Here is a 17,739-nt window from a genome sequence, read left to right as displayed (position 1 = left end):
AATGTCATGCAACATTTGACATTTTGAGATTTATTTTCTAATAGTTTTCATACAAAGAATAGCTTGGTTACCTCTGAATTCATATGATGCTTCCCTTCATATAAAGCAAAGTTACACTTTTCTTTATACAATGCTGGTCTGAGATTTAGACTACAAACAAAAGCTCAATGGTGAGGTTAATGCCCTGTATAGACTAGACAGAGCAATTTACTCACTCTTCTTGGTAGCCTTTGTTCCACCCACTCCTTTCCTTGTTGGTTTCCTTGAGATTGCTGCAAAAGTCAGGGAAGACACATATACAGCTTTGAGAAATGGTTTACTCAATTGTTTCTGCTTGTATGAACTATATTTATCTAAACCAAAATTTGACTTGAAAAGGTATTTATATTATGGATAGGTCTGTTTGTTTACATTTCTATAATTTATTCAGCATATGTTAATTACTTTTTAAATGTGAAAACATTTTGACACTGCTTTTTCTCATTTCTTTGACTTCTTGAATAATTTTATCCTGAGATTGGCTCTAAATCACATCTGCTCTCTGGGCTTCTAACCTTTTATTTAATGTATACGTCCTTCACTGTTGGTGCTCGTGTTTCCTGTTCCTGGAATCTTAAAAACATTTTTAGCTAACTGGAATATTGTTATGGAGGTGGCTTTAGTCAATCTCATTTTTGATGGTTAATTCTGGATAATCACCCCATCTGGATATTCAAAAAAGTAAAGTTACACCTTTAGACTAATCAAATTTAGATTTATTCATGTTCCAAGAACAAAACAAGATACTTTGTTTTGAGCTAGGCAGGTCAGTCAACAAAATTGGATCTGCCTGACCCTCTCAGAAGCTATATAATGTGTTTTATCTGTTGCCAAATGATTATAAAAATGTAACTTTTCTTTATATGAAGGGAAGAATCATGTGAATTCAGTGGTAACGCTTCTTATCTGCTCATCACTCTAAACACTGCCTAAGAAATGCACAGGAGGAAGACGTGTATTTGTGGACTTGAAAAATGGATTTTGGAAAGTTTCATCGCCTTAATCTAATGCATTTACAAGCTTTGTAAAATCAAATGTCAAAACCTAGATGGTGCCCACACTTAGAGATGAGTCCCTTTTCCTGTCATTACCTAATGTACAAATCATGGTCCGTATCACCGTCCTTCTCTGACAAAGCATCATTCTAATGGGCCATTTAGGTGATTGACGGAGAAGATGAACATGTAGTGCCGAAAGGCTCTTGTTGACTAATCACTTTTCCACACAGTTGATGTCTTTATGGTTTTTGGAGTAGGTATTCCTGAAACATCTTATGAACAGTTACTATTAGGAAATGGTCACAGGTACAATGGGACTATGTATTATGCTTCTTGCTGTTACTAGCTTGATAATCTGGTGTATTAGAAATTCAGGAAAAAAGTGGAACTGCAGTGGAGATTTTTCTCGGGGTATGTTAAAGCAGCCTTTGCTGTAGCTGTGAGATTTTTAAAAGTATTTTCCAAGACATCTATCTTGCACAGACAACACCATTTTAAATTGGACTCATTAAATCATTTGTTGTCACAGCCAACAGCCTTGTGGAGGCTAGTTAACAAATGAAAAATGAGCCTTTCTAACTTGTTTACTTTATATGGATGCTTCTTTTATTTCAATTTTTTTTTCTTCCTCTGGTAGCACATTGACTTAGGGGATCTCGTTACAGTGCTGCCTGACAAAATTTAAATATGTAAAGGCTGAAAATGCTATAGGTGCAATGCCCAAGTTTACATAAAATACTGATGAAGTGGTTCCCACTTAGTGATACCTGGGCCCACCTTCTAGTTCCAGAAAGGGAGCTAATTAAAACCTCATTTACATTGTTAAAAAGGTAACAGAGAATCACTTGAGGAACACAAAATTCTTGACACAAAAAGAAAGAAAATGATGATCCTAAATTTCTGTCTGAACTTTTCCTTCCAGCCCCTGTCTACCAACTGAAGATTGTTCTCACAATAAGACTAAAGTATCTTTGTTCATTTAGTCATTCATTCATTCATTCATAAATTCATTCATTCATTCAATTGTTCATTAATATGCTTCTAAATGTCATCAATGAATGGAAGCCAGTTTTTACAAGTTTGTGGGCAGGTGGTGTGTTTCTTTGCTATTTGGTATCAATTGATCTTTACTTAATTTCAGTTTATAAATGTTCTTTTTCTGTTGTGGGTCAATATTTTTGGATTTTTTTTCATAGCATTACTTTCTTAGCTACGGTCTAGAAAAACACATTTATTTATTTATTTATTTATTTATTTATTTATTTATTTATTTATTTATTTTATTCAGGAGTTGTTGCTGTTTTACATTCTTTACTTTTGTTTATTTCCTAATAGCTTTCACTGAATGTGTGGGCAAGTCTTAGGTGAAGTGGAATGGTATTTTCTGATTAGCCCTGTGCAATGTTGTGTATTTCAGAGTTTGCAACAGGAAAATGTTAATGATGAAGAAGAACTTCAGAAATAGGTATATCAATGTTTAAATCTCACTTCTACCAATTTTTTTTATACAGGACTGGGCAAAAGTAGGTTTTTGGTTGTAATACAAATAAATAATATGATAATTAATAAATAATGCAATTATGTTTAGCATAATTACAACTGTATATATAATGGACATGGTAAACTAGGAGTTAGACTGAAGATAAAGTAAAGCATACATAAAACTACTTTCACATAGTAGGCAATAGATTTCCCATCTACCCAGAAAACTGGAAAAATAAACAAACAAAAACTGTTCTTTTTAATTGTCAAGTGATATCTAATTTTCTGCCTAGTATCTAACACTGGTTCCTTTTAGCTCCTTAACTTTATTCTATTTGTTGAGTGATTAGAATTAAATTCAAGTGAATTTTACACAAATATTTGTACTATAAAAGGTGTTCAAATCAATTCTCAACTTGGGTTTTTGAGGTAGTTGGTATTACTTGAGAACTGGGTCATTACTAATATTTGCATCAAAACTCAATTTAAGATTATCTACAGTTCCATTAATACAACACATATTTTCTCTCCCAGATTATTAATAACAATGTTAAATAAGCAGAAATGTCACAACAACCCTAGAAATACTACTTAGAACATTCCTACATTTAATTTATTCATATTCATCATTGCTCTACTCTGTAGTCTACTGGTCAGTTTGCTTTGTAGAGTAATATAGCATAAAGCACATTTGAACTAATTCCTCAAGTTATTGTACTTCCTCCAAATTTCTCACTAACTTGTATATTCTATTCTATATTATATTAATTTAGTGGCTCTCACATTTATCCAAATTTTATCTTTTCTAACTTTCTTTTCTGTTTCCAAGTTTGAGTTAGATGTATCTCATCTATAGTCTTGTATTTACTTAGTAAATTTGTACTGAATGCCGAATATGTGTCAGGCATTCTTGGCACAGAGGAATAAGCAATGAATAAAACATAGTCTCCTGACTTCTTGGGAGTTACATTTTAATGGAGGGTACAGAAAGGCCAATGATTATTGTGTAAGCAAATAGACAACATGATTTAAAATAGTGATGCTTGCTATGGGAAAAATAAAATATTACAATGGGATAAGGACTTGGTGGAGTGGTGATACAGGAGCAATTATTTCAGCCAAGATGGTCAGGGAAGGCTTGCCAGAAGAGGTGAGACCTAAAGGATAAGAAAGGAAGAATGTTATAGGTAGAAGGGCAGCAAGTTGTAAGGTCCTGAGATGAGAATGGGTTTAGTATCTCTGAGGCATGAAATGAAGGCTAGTGTGGCTAGGGTGAGATAGACAAGGTTGAAACATTGATAGGACCAAATGTGGAAGAGGTAGGTAAGAGTCAGACCATGTAAGGTCTGGTTGGATATAGATAGGTGTTGAGATTTTTTTTCCTTCTAAAAGCGATAAGAGGACATGAAGGTTTTTAAGCGGCAGAATGGATTGATCTGCTTCATGCTTTCAGAAAATGATCTTGGCTGCTGAATAGAGAACAGACTGGAGATGGTAAAACTGCAAGAGTTGAGGCAAGGAGACTTCTAAGGAGACTATTGCAGTAGTTGAAGTGAGAAAAAATTGGGACTTGGACTAGGGGTGTAAATAATAGAGCTATGAGAAATAGTAGGATTTGGGGGCCATAACAATAGAAGTAGTTGAGAGGTTGGATATGGGAAGTGAAAAAAAAATGGCACCTTGTTAGATTTACCACTTGAGAGATTAAAACCTACATAGCAATTGTCCTTCAGTATTTAGTCATCGCTTTATATCATTTTATGCTTTCCATATAGTCTGGAACCTCCTTGAAAATTGTGATCCTTCTTATTTATCTTTGAATCACCAATACCATTACATAGTTATTGCTCAGTAAGTATTTGTGGAGTGAATGGAAGACATGGAGATAACTCTAAAATTATTCAACTTGATAGAATAATAGCTGCTGTGTTAAAAAACATTTATAGAACATGTGTATGATATAAGAATAAGGGATACAACTTCTTGGAACACATTTTAGGGAATGAAATTATTCACTAGATTCACATAAGCAAATGTAAAATCTAGAAAGGAACCTGAATGTTTACAGGTGAAAAACAAGTGTAAAACATACATATGGACAGGTCACATATATCTTCTTATTTGAATGCTTAAAAGTTCAAAATTAGATAAGATGCAGGTCTTTCATTAATTGCTTAAAAGAAAATATAACTACCTTAAGTATTAAGCTATTATTTGCAATATAAGGTAGAAATCTCTATTAATTAGAATACTTTTGGGTACAACTGACTTCCCAAACCCAAATGTTTTGATAGAGAGAATATTGACCCCTGTAACAGAAATCCAGTAGAAGGCCTACTTAGAAAATGGCTTACAAGGGTTTAAATGATGGGTTCTTTTCCCTTATTTTATAGCTTTGTTTTTTACTCTTGCTTTAACTTTATTTTCAAAAGATTACAAGATGGGAACATCAACTCAAGAGTCACATCCTCTGATTTTTAGCGGAGACAGGGAGAGCTTCAACAGTGAAACAAATGTCTTGACCCTGGCTCCCACTGGCTCAGTTTGGATCATGTGTCCGGCACTAAATAATTTGTGTGGCATAAGATAAGTGGCTCCTCAAAGGAACTGGCAGAACTTTTGGAAAGAAGGAATAGAAAATGCCAAATTCTGTCAAATTTTTAAGCATGTGTGCATGGCTGAAAAAATATATTTTGAGGTACATTTGCCTTTCAGCTTCAAGAATACAAGAATATAAGAATTGGCCCTGGCTGGGTAGCTCAGTAGGTTAGAGCATTTCCCCAATATACCAAGGTTGTAGGTTTGAAACCCAGTCAGGGTACATACAAGAATCAACCAATGAATGCATAAGTAGGTAGAACAACAAATTGATCTCTCTCTCTCTCTCTCTCTCTCTCTCTCTGTCACACACACACACACACAAATCAATCAATAAAAAAAAACATTAAAAAAAAAGAAACTACAAGAACCTTCAATTATTTCTGTGTCCCTGGGACTTAACAAGTGCATGATATAAAGTACGTACCCCAAAATACTTGTTGAATGAATGAGTAAACACAAGACATTGCTTAACCTTACAGAAATCTTTGCTGGACTTCTCTATCAACTTGTGTGATAAAGCAAAATAAATAGTTTGGAAAAATTATTTATAGACTACCAAAAAAATGTAAAGATTAAATTGCTAGATTCAATTAATTATAGTAACCTGAAAAGGTTTAACAAAGAGAAAGATTTTGGCCTGTATTTTAAAATTTGGTTTCCTTTTGATCTCTTACCTTTTGAGTACAAAATAAACGACATATTTCCTCTGGCATTTCAGATAACTGAACTTGATAATTCTGGCGATGCTCCTTTGCTCTTTCAAGACATTCAACAGCAAGCACATGTGTGTCTGACTAAATGTCACTGTGCTTAAGGTTTCTGTAATTTGGATTTGGAAGCTGGCAAAAGGAGAGGGAAGATAGAACTTTTTAGTTTCTTATTAACCTATCCCATGATGTTCTTTGTTCTTCTGATTCTAATGATTCCAACAGCAGTTGAAACAAAAGCTGGAGGATTGGCCTACCATGGGTTAATTACTTGGTGCAAGGACTATTTCTTGAGTCTGATGGTGGGGAATGGGTCAGAAAAGACTAATTAAGCCAGCTTCTAGTTCTAGGGAAATGGTAGTGGAACAGGTGAAAATAAACTGGTGATAATTGAGGGGCTAATTATTCACCTAGCAATTGGCCACCAGGTGTTCTGTAGTACATAAAAGAAGGGACTGGCAGAGCAGCAGAGACTGTTTTGTTTAGAGAAAGAAAGAGAGCTGGTGGAGGCAGACGAAGGGGGGGAAGGCAAAAAAAAAACACAAAAAAAATCAATAACAACAATAAAAAACACCAGAGGATTTAAAATCCATAATACCGTGTTTCTTATATTTTTCACTTGTTTCCTACTTCATTGGATAGAAACTGGGCCAGGGTATGTGCTGGTGCTTTGTTTTATTTTATTTTTTTTAAAGAACTTGTTCCCCTTTTCATCTGTATAATCATGATGTTACTAATGTTGGGTATACATATACATGTATCCTTGTAATTGAGTTTATTAATTATAATCTTGTCATTTAACAGTCTACATAGTGCATTTATTAGATGGAACTTTATTGGCATTTAGAAAGGCCAGTATTAATAACAGAATGGAAACCAACCTGTTTGAATTGCTATGAGCATTGGTTTTGTAATGACCAAACTTTCTCTTATTTATGCTATATAAGAATGTAATGAGTTCTTAGACTATTTTTAGTGGTATCAAAATATTTCATTAAGGAACTCTCTTTTACTGTACTAATTTGTCATTTAGAAAAAATCAACTTCAGAATTCAGTAGCTAAACAAGACTATCTTTGATGTAATATTTTATAGGTAACATAGTGGCCCAGTGCACAAAAGTCATGCACGGGTGTGTGTGTGTGTGTGTGTGTGTGTGTGTGTGTGTGACCCTCAGCCCGGCCTGCATCCTCTCAAATCTGGGACCCCTCAGGGGATGTCCGACTGCCGGTTTAGGCCCGATCTCTGTAGGATCAGTCCTAAACCGGCAGTCGGACATCCCTCTCGTAATTTGGGACCACTGGCTCCTAACCGCTCACCTGACTGCCAGCCTGATCATCCCTAACTACTCTGCCTGCCGGCCTGATCACCCCCAACTGCCCCCCTTCTGGCCTGATCATCCCTAATTGCCCCCCCCTCTCAGCCGGCCTGATCGCCCCCAACTGCTCCTCCCTTCCAGCCTACTCGGCCCCAACTGTCCCCCCCGCTGGCCTGATCACCCCTAACCACCTCTGCCTCAGCCCCGCCACCATGGCTTTGTTCAGAAGGACGTCTGGAAGGTCTCCCAGTCTAATTAGCATCTTACCCTTTTATTAGTATAGATAAGTCAATTGAAAGAGTGAATACATGGGGTTAATGATCACCATTAAACTAATATAATATCCCATTCATAAATAGTTCTACAAGACAGGGAGAGCATGACAAAGGCAGAAAATATTTTAAAATGGCGCAGTTGAAAAGTAGACTGTCAGAGAGTTTAGCTTAGACATATATGGCTTATCTTGTGCTGTCCTTGTAATGCACTGGCTAATTTGGTCTAGAGTGGAGAGAGCATTGCTCCTGTGGAGCAGGCAGTTCCCTATGGAGGTAAGACACCTGTCCTACCAGACCCCTCAGTGCTCAGTGGGGTGAAGCTCTCAATAGTGATACTGTGCTGGCCTAGGACATCTATGCTGCAGGTTTAATGATTGCTTTCAGGCTAAGGTTGTCTTTTGTTTTCTTTTTCTGCTTCCCCGGGCTTTGCTGTTGCCTTTGGAAGGCAGAGCAATGTAAGAGTGACTTTGGGACTGGATTTGAATCATAGCTCTACCACTAACTAGGGCTGTGACTTTGAGAAGTGACTTTAAATTCACTGACTTTTGCTTGTTCTCATCTGTAAAATAGAATTAATGGTTACTGGCCTGCAGAGAACTTGTAAGGATTAAATAAAATGTAAAATGTTGTTGTTTTTTTTATCATTAGGGTCTAAACAGAAAAATGAAACTGCAGTGTAGTGTATAAATACCATGAGTGTACTGGAATTGAATGCAGAGAACATGTAACAAATGTAATGGAGTCATTGAGCAGCTAAACAAGGAATGGTTAGGCAACTTGGGGGTTAGTCACAGCGGGAAGCAAGTCCCCATTCCTGTGTCGAGAGGAAGGGAGAGTGGGCAGTGCTATTGGAACACAGGCATGATGTCGGGCTTGGCAAGTCAGAATTGCAGCTGATGTGTCTCCATGGAGGACACACTGACAGTGATGCTCTCAGAAACAAAGAGGGGAAATACCCTGCTTCTCCTTTATCCTATCCTCCAGTCTCCATCCCTTGCCTCCCATCAGCTCAATATAGCCAGAAGCCTACCAGGCATGGGAGGCAGCCTGAGAAATGCAGCAGCCTGTCAACTCAATTCCCCTGAGATACAGAGAGAACAGGAGAAAGGCAAAGGATGGCTCAGATAGTAGTAATCCAAGGACTGGTGCCCAGGACATGTTGCCTGATACATGGTTAGTACTTAATGGAGGTGTCAGTGGATCCATAGCTTTTCTTTCCCTTGGGCCCAGGAGTCTTGCAGATTCTTACCTCTCCTTTACTCTGACCTTGTGAAGCCTGGAGAGGTCAGAGAAGAAACATCAGCCTCTGCCTATGGGCTGTATTCTCTCTAGTGCCTCTACCTTTCTATACTACTGACCTCCTTGGAAGTCATCTCTTTTCCTCTATTTCTCTGAGAGAAAATAATTTATCCTTCAGACGAATACAAGAAGTGAGGAGTTTTTTAAGTCTTCTTTTCCCAGATTCCCAATTTGTCATCTTAAATCCAGGGACCCTGATTTACTTTAAAAGCACACATACTAATCATTTAATCACATTAGGTGCTAGAAAACCCTACTATAACTGACTTTGATGAATGTTACTTTCAGAACAATTCCCCTTCCTGATTAAAGGAAGAGCCATTTTTAAATAGCTGCTAAAAGTTGACAAACTTAGCTACATTTATTACAGAGTTCTTAATAGGCTGGTGTATCTTTCTTTCCTACGGTCAGCAGCTCATCATAACTGAGGACATTGTAGGGGGGTAAGGAGAATGGGGACAATAAAAAAGTACACACAGCCTTACAAGTAAGTCTGGATTTGGTGGAGAAATATCAAAAAAGGAAGATGGAGAGCCAAAATGAACCAAACTCTATTCCCTTGCTGGTCTTGATGTGGATGATGATCTTGAATAAAGGAGTATTGAATTATTTCCAGCATCTTCTAGAGAAGGAGGCTGGATACCTCCTAAAAGATTTTGAATTAAAAAAATGTTAAAGACTTGACTTAGTAAGAAGTAAGCCTCGGTTGTGTGAATAATTATCTACTCTGGGTTGGTCTGCTTTTATATCATTTAAATGAGGTATTACTATATAGTAGAGCCTGCTTTTTCTTTTAAATAAGTTGCCCCACATAGAATCATCAAAGGTTTATCACTTTCTGAAAGCCTAATGAAGAACAGATAACATTTGTATTGTAAAATAGATGACTTTTCAATTTTTCTGTGTTTACCATGTATGCAGAAATTAGATGTCAAAGATCAGAGAAAGCCTACAATCACCTTTTCTAAAAATTATTATTGTGCAAGTACCCACCTAAGAAGTCCTCATACTTAGAACTAGGCATTAGGAGAGGCATCTGTGGAGAAGGGAGTCCTGGGGATTAAAGGTTAAAGACAAGAGAACTCTGAGTGTGTGTATTAATCCACTGGGGAAGTTGTCAGCAGCATAATTAGAAGAATAAGTTGCGAAGGGACCATTCAGAATACAGCTGCTAAACTACAAGTCTATGACAATTTAGAAAATCCATCTTTCTTAGTCTTAAAATAAAAGCTTTTCCCACATCAAGGACTGTCTGGAGAATATGTCTTCCGTAAACTCTGCACGAAGACCTATTTAAGAATGCTGAAATGAAAAACACAACATATTTCATTGGGGACACATTCCCAAATTAGAATAGCTTCTCTTTTACAGTGATCCATCTTGTTAACTCTGGAGTTGCTTGAAGTTCTTGATTTTGTATGGCTCATGTATTCCATTTTTTGAAAAGATGCTTAGCAAAAATGTAAAATATTTTAGAAGAAGAGTCAGCAATGGTTTGATTTAGTCAGCTCCAATAGCCTCCAATTCCCAAGAGAAAGGATAGGTGAATAAATCAGCTGAGTACTACACTAAAACATATAGACAGGCCAAAAGATCTATTACCAAGAAAGCCAGCACATGTCAGAGTAGAGGGAATGGTGACAAAGAGGTGATTATAGATGCTAAGCCAAAGTAGTAAATTTTATAAACACTATAAGATTTCAGGAGAAAGCTTTATGTTCCCATTAGTTAAGTGTTATTATTGTTGTTTGCAAGTAATAAAAATTCACTGAAGCTAGTGAGACAAAATAATTTATCGTAATATTAATTTTTGGTTATTCTTCTTTAACTTCTTTCTTTCTTCATTTCATATAGATAGCCGGCTCTTTTTATTTCATATCATCTTCAGGGTCATTTGCGGGACCTAAATTAGAAGCTGCTTGAAAACAGCTCTTTTTACCTTTCCTGAAAGCCTAAACTCCTTGAAGAGGTTATGAAAGGAGGGCGGGGAAAGGGAATATCTTTAAGAGAATTTAGAGGGGAGAGGGTGAGAGTGAGGGCTAGAGCAAGGGCTCTTTTCCTCTCTTAATATGGTGAGAGGTGAGGGTTCCATAGGTAGTAGGGACTTTTCAGTGCTTATGACAGTGACATCAGAAGGGATGGAATTGTGGTCATTGCTGGAGCTAGACACAAGAGGCTCCAGCTTCACTCAAGTTTCATACACTCTATACTCTGCATGAAAGTTGTTGAGCCTCCAAATCCCAAAAAACCCTAAGGACTGACATAATGTGTCTCAGGTGTAATACCTCATGACAGTGACCGATTCCTAAAGGAGTCTTTCAGAGCCATTGATGTTGTCCAAGATGCTAGAACTTGTACATAATACTTTGGGTGGATGTGAAAGTGGGAGCAATGACAAATGAGATCACATTCCAGCCAGTATGGTAGGATAAGAGCAGGATGATCGATGTAAGTAGACGTAGAAATAAAATTTGATATGTTTCATAGGTTACTGACTAAGGAGATTTAGACTCACTATACCTAGGCAGAAATGAAAAATTTATCTAAGGATAAAATGATATCCTTTCCCTTGTTTATGTATCCAAATCTATTTCATTCTACCAATCTCCCTCCTTCCTTACTGTACTCCAGACACGCTAATTGGTCGCCAATTTACCATGCTCCTTTATGCCTAAGTATCTTTGTACTTACATTTCCTTTTGCCTGAAAAATGCTCCTCCAAATATTTGTGTGACTGGGTTTTTCTCACTTTCAGATCTTACTTTAAATGTCATTTCCTAGAAGAGGGTATCCCTGACCACCCTCCCACTTTCACATCCACTAATAGAAGGAGTCTTCTCTCACACCCACTTCTATGGCAAAGCACTTAGTATTTTATTTTTATTTTTATTGATTTGAGAGAGAAAGAGAGAGGAACATCCATTTGTTGTTTCACTATGCATAATAAACCATAGAAAAGTCAAGTCACATTAAATTACTAGCCATCTATCTATGTCCTATCTTCTGTAATACTATTGGCATTTGTTACTGGCTATTTTCTTTTATGCACTTTTCATTTTGATTTTACACATTTGTTCTTCCTTTACAATCATTTTAATAGTGGTGTGGGCTAAATGTACATATTCAATGTTTCATGTTTAAAGTCAGCTATGTTACTTTAAGCTTTGTTTAATATAACTTTAAAGTCCTAAACCCAGGAGAATTTCTTATTACTCATTGTGCTAAACTTCCATTCTTAGTGCTTCAATACATATATATTTTAAAATTAATTACATAAGAAAGGGTATTATTCAGGAAATTATAAATAGTATTAGGGGCCCGGTGCAGGAAATTCGTGCACTGGGGTGGGGGGTCCCTCAGCCCAGCCTGCCTCCTCTCACAGACTGGGAGCCCTCAGGGGATGTGAAGAGGGCCTAAGCTTCAGTCTGGCCTCCCGCTGCGGGAGGCGACCAGGCTGATCAGGGGAAGGCCCCATCACCCCACTGCGCAGCCACTGCCAGCCACCACAGCCATCAAGGTGTTTTTATCAACATGGACTCCAGTCCCTTCACCATGAAAAAAATGACAACTTTCTTTAGGCATCTTCAAGATGTATCTTTCATAGGATATGACATTCTTTCTTTTTTAAAAAATTTTATCCTCACCTGAGGATATGTTTCCATTGATTTTTAGAGAGTGGAAGGGAGAGAGAGGGAGAGACAAAGAGAAACATCAGTGTGAGAGGGACACTTCGATTGGTTGCCTTCTGCATGAGCCCTGACCTGGGCCCCAGCCAAGGAGGAGCCTGTAAACTAGGTACATGCCCTTGATCAGAATCAAACCCAGACCCTGCTGTCGGCAGGCCGAGGCATTATCCACTGAGTCAAACTGGCTAGGGCAGGATATGACATTTCTTAGCCTTTCCAACAGCGGACCTTCATTTTTTCCTCCAGGAGTGTGGTGGAAAAACCCTAGATCACCTTCTTGGATTCTTATTACCCAAGTTACCAAGAACACTGTAAGTGGCGGCATACAGGGAGCTTAGCCAATGAGTGGTCAGAAAAGGTGTTTACGCTCGAACTGGTTTGGCTCAGTGGATAGAGCGTCGGCCTGCAGACTGAAGGGTCCCAGGTTTGATTCCTGTTAAGGGCATGTACCTTGGTTGGGGGCACATCCCCGGTGGGGAGTGTGCAGGAGGCAACTGATCAATGTTTCTCTCTCATCAATGTTTCCAACTGTTTATCCCTCCCCCCTTTTCTCTGTAAAAAAATCAATAAAATATATTTTAAAAAGAAAGAAAAGAAAAGGTGTTTCCTCTGCAGCTCATGCGCAGAGGACCCCCTGCATTGTGTCCATTGGACTAGGGGCATGTTCCGGTGGCCTGGGGACGGGGGAGATGCCCCAAGGCCAGCAGCCAGCCCCGTGTGTGGGCGCTGGGCTGGGGGCATGCAGACCCGGGCCACTGTTTGGCGCCGGCGCATGCGCAATTGGCCGTGGGGCAGGAACATCCGCCCCGCGTGGCTGGGGGTGTTCTGGGACCCTGGCTGCTCAGGGCCTATGTGCAGGCCTACAGGCTAGAAGTGGCCTAGGTCCCAAGGATGTTCCCAGGAACCAGGCCGCTTGGCGCCTGCGTATGCAAATTAACCTTCCATCTTTGTTGGGTTAATTTGTATACTCACTCCTGATTGGCTGGTGGGCATTGTGGAGGTATGGTCAATTTGCATCTTTCTCTTTTATTAGTGTAGATACTTAACATTGGCTCTTGTTGCTGTGGATACGGTGAAATTTTTACATACGAATCTGGGTTAATATAACAAAATAATATCAGTTTACATAATAAATTTACATTGTTAAGAAGGATATTTGGCTCAATGTAACCTTCAGTTTCAGTTCTCATCAATTGCCTGGACAAACCCTACCTATACTAGTAGTCTACTAAAACCATCAGCTTGCGGTTCTCCAAAGAAGCTGCACACATTTCAGCCTTTGTGCTCTTGTTTTGTGTATTTCTTCCTCTTAGAGCGATTCAGTCTCACTTGTTATAATCCTTTTCATTTTTCAAAGCCAACCTCAAAAGTCACCTTTTCTGAGGCTCTTAACTAGATTCTCCTTTTTTTCTTTAAATCCTCACCTGAGAATATTTTCCCATTGATTTTTTTTTTTTGAGAGCAAGTGGAAGGGAGGGGGATAGACAGAAAAACATCAATGTGACAAACATATCAATCGGTTGCCTCCAACACCTGCCCCAACCAGGGCCAGAGATGGATCCTGCAACCAAAGTGCTGTGCCCTTAACTGGAATCAAACCCAGGGCTCTTCAGTACTTAGGTGGACGCTCTATCCACTGAGCCAAACTTGCTAGGACTCTGTCTCTAGTTTGAACTGAGTATTTGTACTTCTGGTCCTTTCTTGACTGCAGTCAAGTTGTCAATGATCTTGGTTTATCTTTCTTACTAGACTGTAATAGTCTAGAAAACAGAGAAAGTACTAGTCAGTTCTTTACGAGTGTCTGTCCATTTATTAAGAGCTCAATAAAATCTGTTTTTATTTTTTGACATTTATTTATATTTATTAAATTTAAAATCATTAATAATTTTATATTTTACAGAACACAGATATAATGACCAACTTGATTTTAATTTAAATCCCAAGTCACAGTAACTTTTATTTGATTAGTATTGGGAAGTATAAACTTATTTAAATACTAGGCTCTACAAAATAGAGAGCTATCTGTTAATGCTATTATGCACCCCCCCCCCCCACCCTGCCAAATTGAAACCAAAACCAACACATTCTAAATTAAAAAATCATACTTAATTATCTTATGACATAGGTAATCTGGGTATTTTTTTCATTTTTTTAAATTAGGGCAGTGCCTTAAGAATGGATTACATAGACTTATAAGGAAAGGTTTTAAAACAAATTTCATGTAGGCTTAAAGACTTTCCAGTTCAGTGTAAAAGATCTAAGGAGTGTCTTTGGTTGTTATTAGAATAACAGAAAATGAAGAAGACATCTGTTTAAAAGATATTCCTGCTGAAGCAAAATTGGGAGCAGAGATCAGTAGTTTAAGAAGGGAAGAGAGCAGAACTAAGCGGATGATACATGGAGCAGTTTTTCCCCAAGAGGGTTGAGTACAGAGAAGTGGCATTACCAATGTACTAAAAGCCCTTCAGGGAGTCAGGAAGCTTCAGTGCATTGATCTGTGCACAGAATTGGATATTGAGAGGCGTGAAGATAGGCCGGCCTCAATAATTTCAAAAGAGTTTAACTTCCTCAAAAGCCACACACATTTCAATATAACAAATAGTATAACTTTTCAACCTTGCACAGCATTACTGAGTGATAACCAATGATTTCTTCATTTTATTTTTTCCATGGCTATGTCATCAGGGAGAAAAATAAAGCGTATTTTCTTTTTCTGAATATTGTACACATGACCAAGTAGTGGCATGTCACAAGAAAATGAAAATAGAGGAGGACATAGGACTTTTACAAATTAAGCAGGAGGAGTAGCTAATAGACCAATGCTTTGTCACATTATAGGTAGGTAATAAGTATATGCTAAATAAATAATAGGTTAATGCCTGAAATCTGGTCACTGAAGACTAAGTATTAATTGATAGTTTTAAGCTGATATGAAAGGAATGACAAGAACGAATCAAAAATATTTTTCTATATTGTGACAGCAAAATATGCTCCCTACACAGACCTGCAGCATGTTAGAACAGGTTATATCAAATAACTCATAGTTCCTCATTATTCCATTGGGAGCCTAGAGCATGGGTTATTGAAGTCCTGTCCAGTGCCCAAAGCTAGGACTAGAATTCCGATTTCCTCCTTTTTTTTTTTTTGGGGGGGGTGCATTTATCATGCTTTATCTACTCTCCATCCTGCCAAAAGCAAGCCAGGATTATTGAGCAATATATGCAACAGCTATTCATTTACCAAAAAAGCACTTCGAATACTTTTTAAAAAAAATCAGGACAATTTATATGATTCTTCACTTATCTTTGTGTGTAGTGGTATTTGTCTCCAACTAGAAGGAGTGTCATAACCATATGCCTTCATTCATTCACTTGACCAATATTTACTGTACTGTATTCCTACTATGTGTTAGTCTCAGAAAAATCCATTGTTTCAATTCATTGACTATATCCTCAACAATGATGAGTTTTGGATACAAAGAGCTGCATCCATGTGTTTTAAGGGGAAATAGGCTTTATAAAGCACATGACCCTGCTTTACTTAAGATCCTTGCATTTGGTACCCAACCTGTTTTATTCTTGGATATGACCAATTCCTTTAACCTCAGGCAGTCATTTGTAAACCAATGTCCTTAATTCCAGAACTGTAGAGAATATGAATCATTGTACTTCAGTCTTTTAAATGTTAAATATATAGCAGAGTCATATTATTATGGACAGGGCTACGAGGAAACAGAACTGGTCTATATTGCAGATGAGATTTTCTTTCTTTCTTTTTTTAAGGACTATAGTACTAAACATAATGTTATATAAAAGTAAAGAAATCTTAATAGCTATTTAACTCTCTTCCTGGAACTTGGTTGTTGGGTGGTAGTAAGGACCTTTTTGAGGGCATCTGCAGTAGATTTCTTTTTATAGCTTTCATGATTATTAGGCAAAAGCATGTCATGAGAATAGTAAAACCATGTCTTTTGCTTCCTGGGCAGGTCGCTGTAAGCAATTTAATATGGTTTGCCGAGAGAGGGTATGGTAGCTAGTCCATGTTAAACCTAAACAAACTGCAGTAGAAATTGAAATGGTTGTTCCAGGCTCAATTCATGCCACTGGATTAAACTGAAATATTACCCATGTCATGTAGGGATATTGAAGAGAGTTGTAATTCTGTTGGTTTCAACTAGGTACTGCCAGCAGTAACTGCTATATGAAAAACAGTGAAAACACATTTCCTGAAGAATTATTAGTAAAAGGTGAAACTCCAACAAGGAGTGCAATTCAAAATAGTAATAAAATACAGAATAAAAAATTACTTGCTCTCTATCTAGAAGAGTAAAATTATGAAAAGCTGTCATCAGTGAAATTACCCTCCTCATTGAATTACAGAATTGTTTAGATTTCTTTTACAGCTTCTTTTGAATAAGCCGAGTTTACATTGTTTCAAGAGACACACACGTTCTATTATTTATTTTTGTAAGTGGTAAAATTCCAGCATCATAAATAACTTTCACTACAGCCTGTATGGCTTTATTTAGTGTGTACATATTAATGCCTTAAATTACATTTCGATAGCACATTCAATGAGCATACTAATAAAAATCACAGCCGCTTCAATGACCTTGAGACTGAACCCCAGTCTTTCACCTACAGAATTTTAAAACTACAGACATAGCGGAGGCCTGGGGAAGATGCATTAAGTAATTGTGGATTCAAAGCATATGTTTATCTCTGGGAGTATTTGCTCCCCAAATGCTATTAATATTTAAATATACTTTTCTGAAAGCAGCCATCCTCTAATAATGAGAACTCTTGCAACTAACCTAAGATTATGTAGGTGCTGATCTTTCAGTTGGTCCCCTTAACTGTGCTGGTCTCTATAACAGTGATGGTCAGTTTGGCAATCCCTTTAATCACCAAAGCACTTCGCTCATATTAACCAGGAAATCTCACATAGCTCCTCTGAGATTGTGTTTATCTTCCTTCTTAAAAAAGGAACGCCTAAGCATAAGGAACTTGTCCTATAAGTGCAAAGGAGAGTGAGGGACAAGACTGGGATTAAAATTCTGGGACCAGCAACTACTAAAACCAACAATCTTGCATAAGCGAAGCCATTTTGTATTTTGATTCCCTAATGAGGAAAGGAGTATAAAGACATGAAGATATTAAAGACTATTTAGTTAAGTGTATTAATGCTTTGCTCTTGCCATGTAAGTTTATGTTTCCTTAATTCCTAAGAGTGAGGTTACAATAAAGCATAATGAGTCTAACAAAAACCCTAAAGTAATGACAAGCATTTTTTACACTACTGCAATCTAGAGTGATCCCAAAGCTCACTACTACTC

This window comes from Cnephaeus nilssonii (genome assembly GCF_951640355.1).
Source record: "Cnephaeus nilssonii genome assembly, chromosome: 7".
Taxonomy (NCBI): domain Eukaryota; kingdom Metazoa; phylum Chordata; class Mammalia; order Chiroptera; family Vespertilionidae; genus Cnephaeus; species Cnephaeus nilssonii.
Note: the sequence above shows the minus strand (reverse complement) of the source record.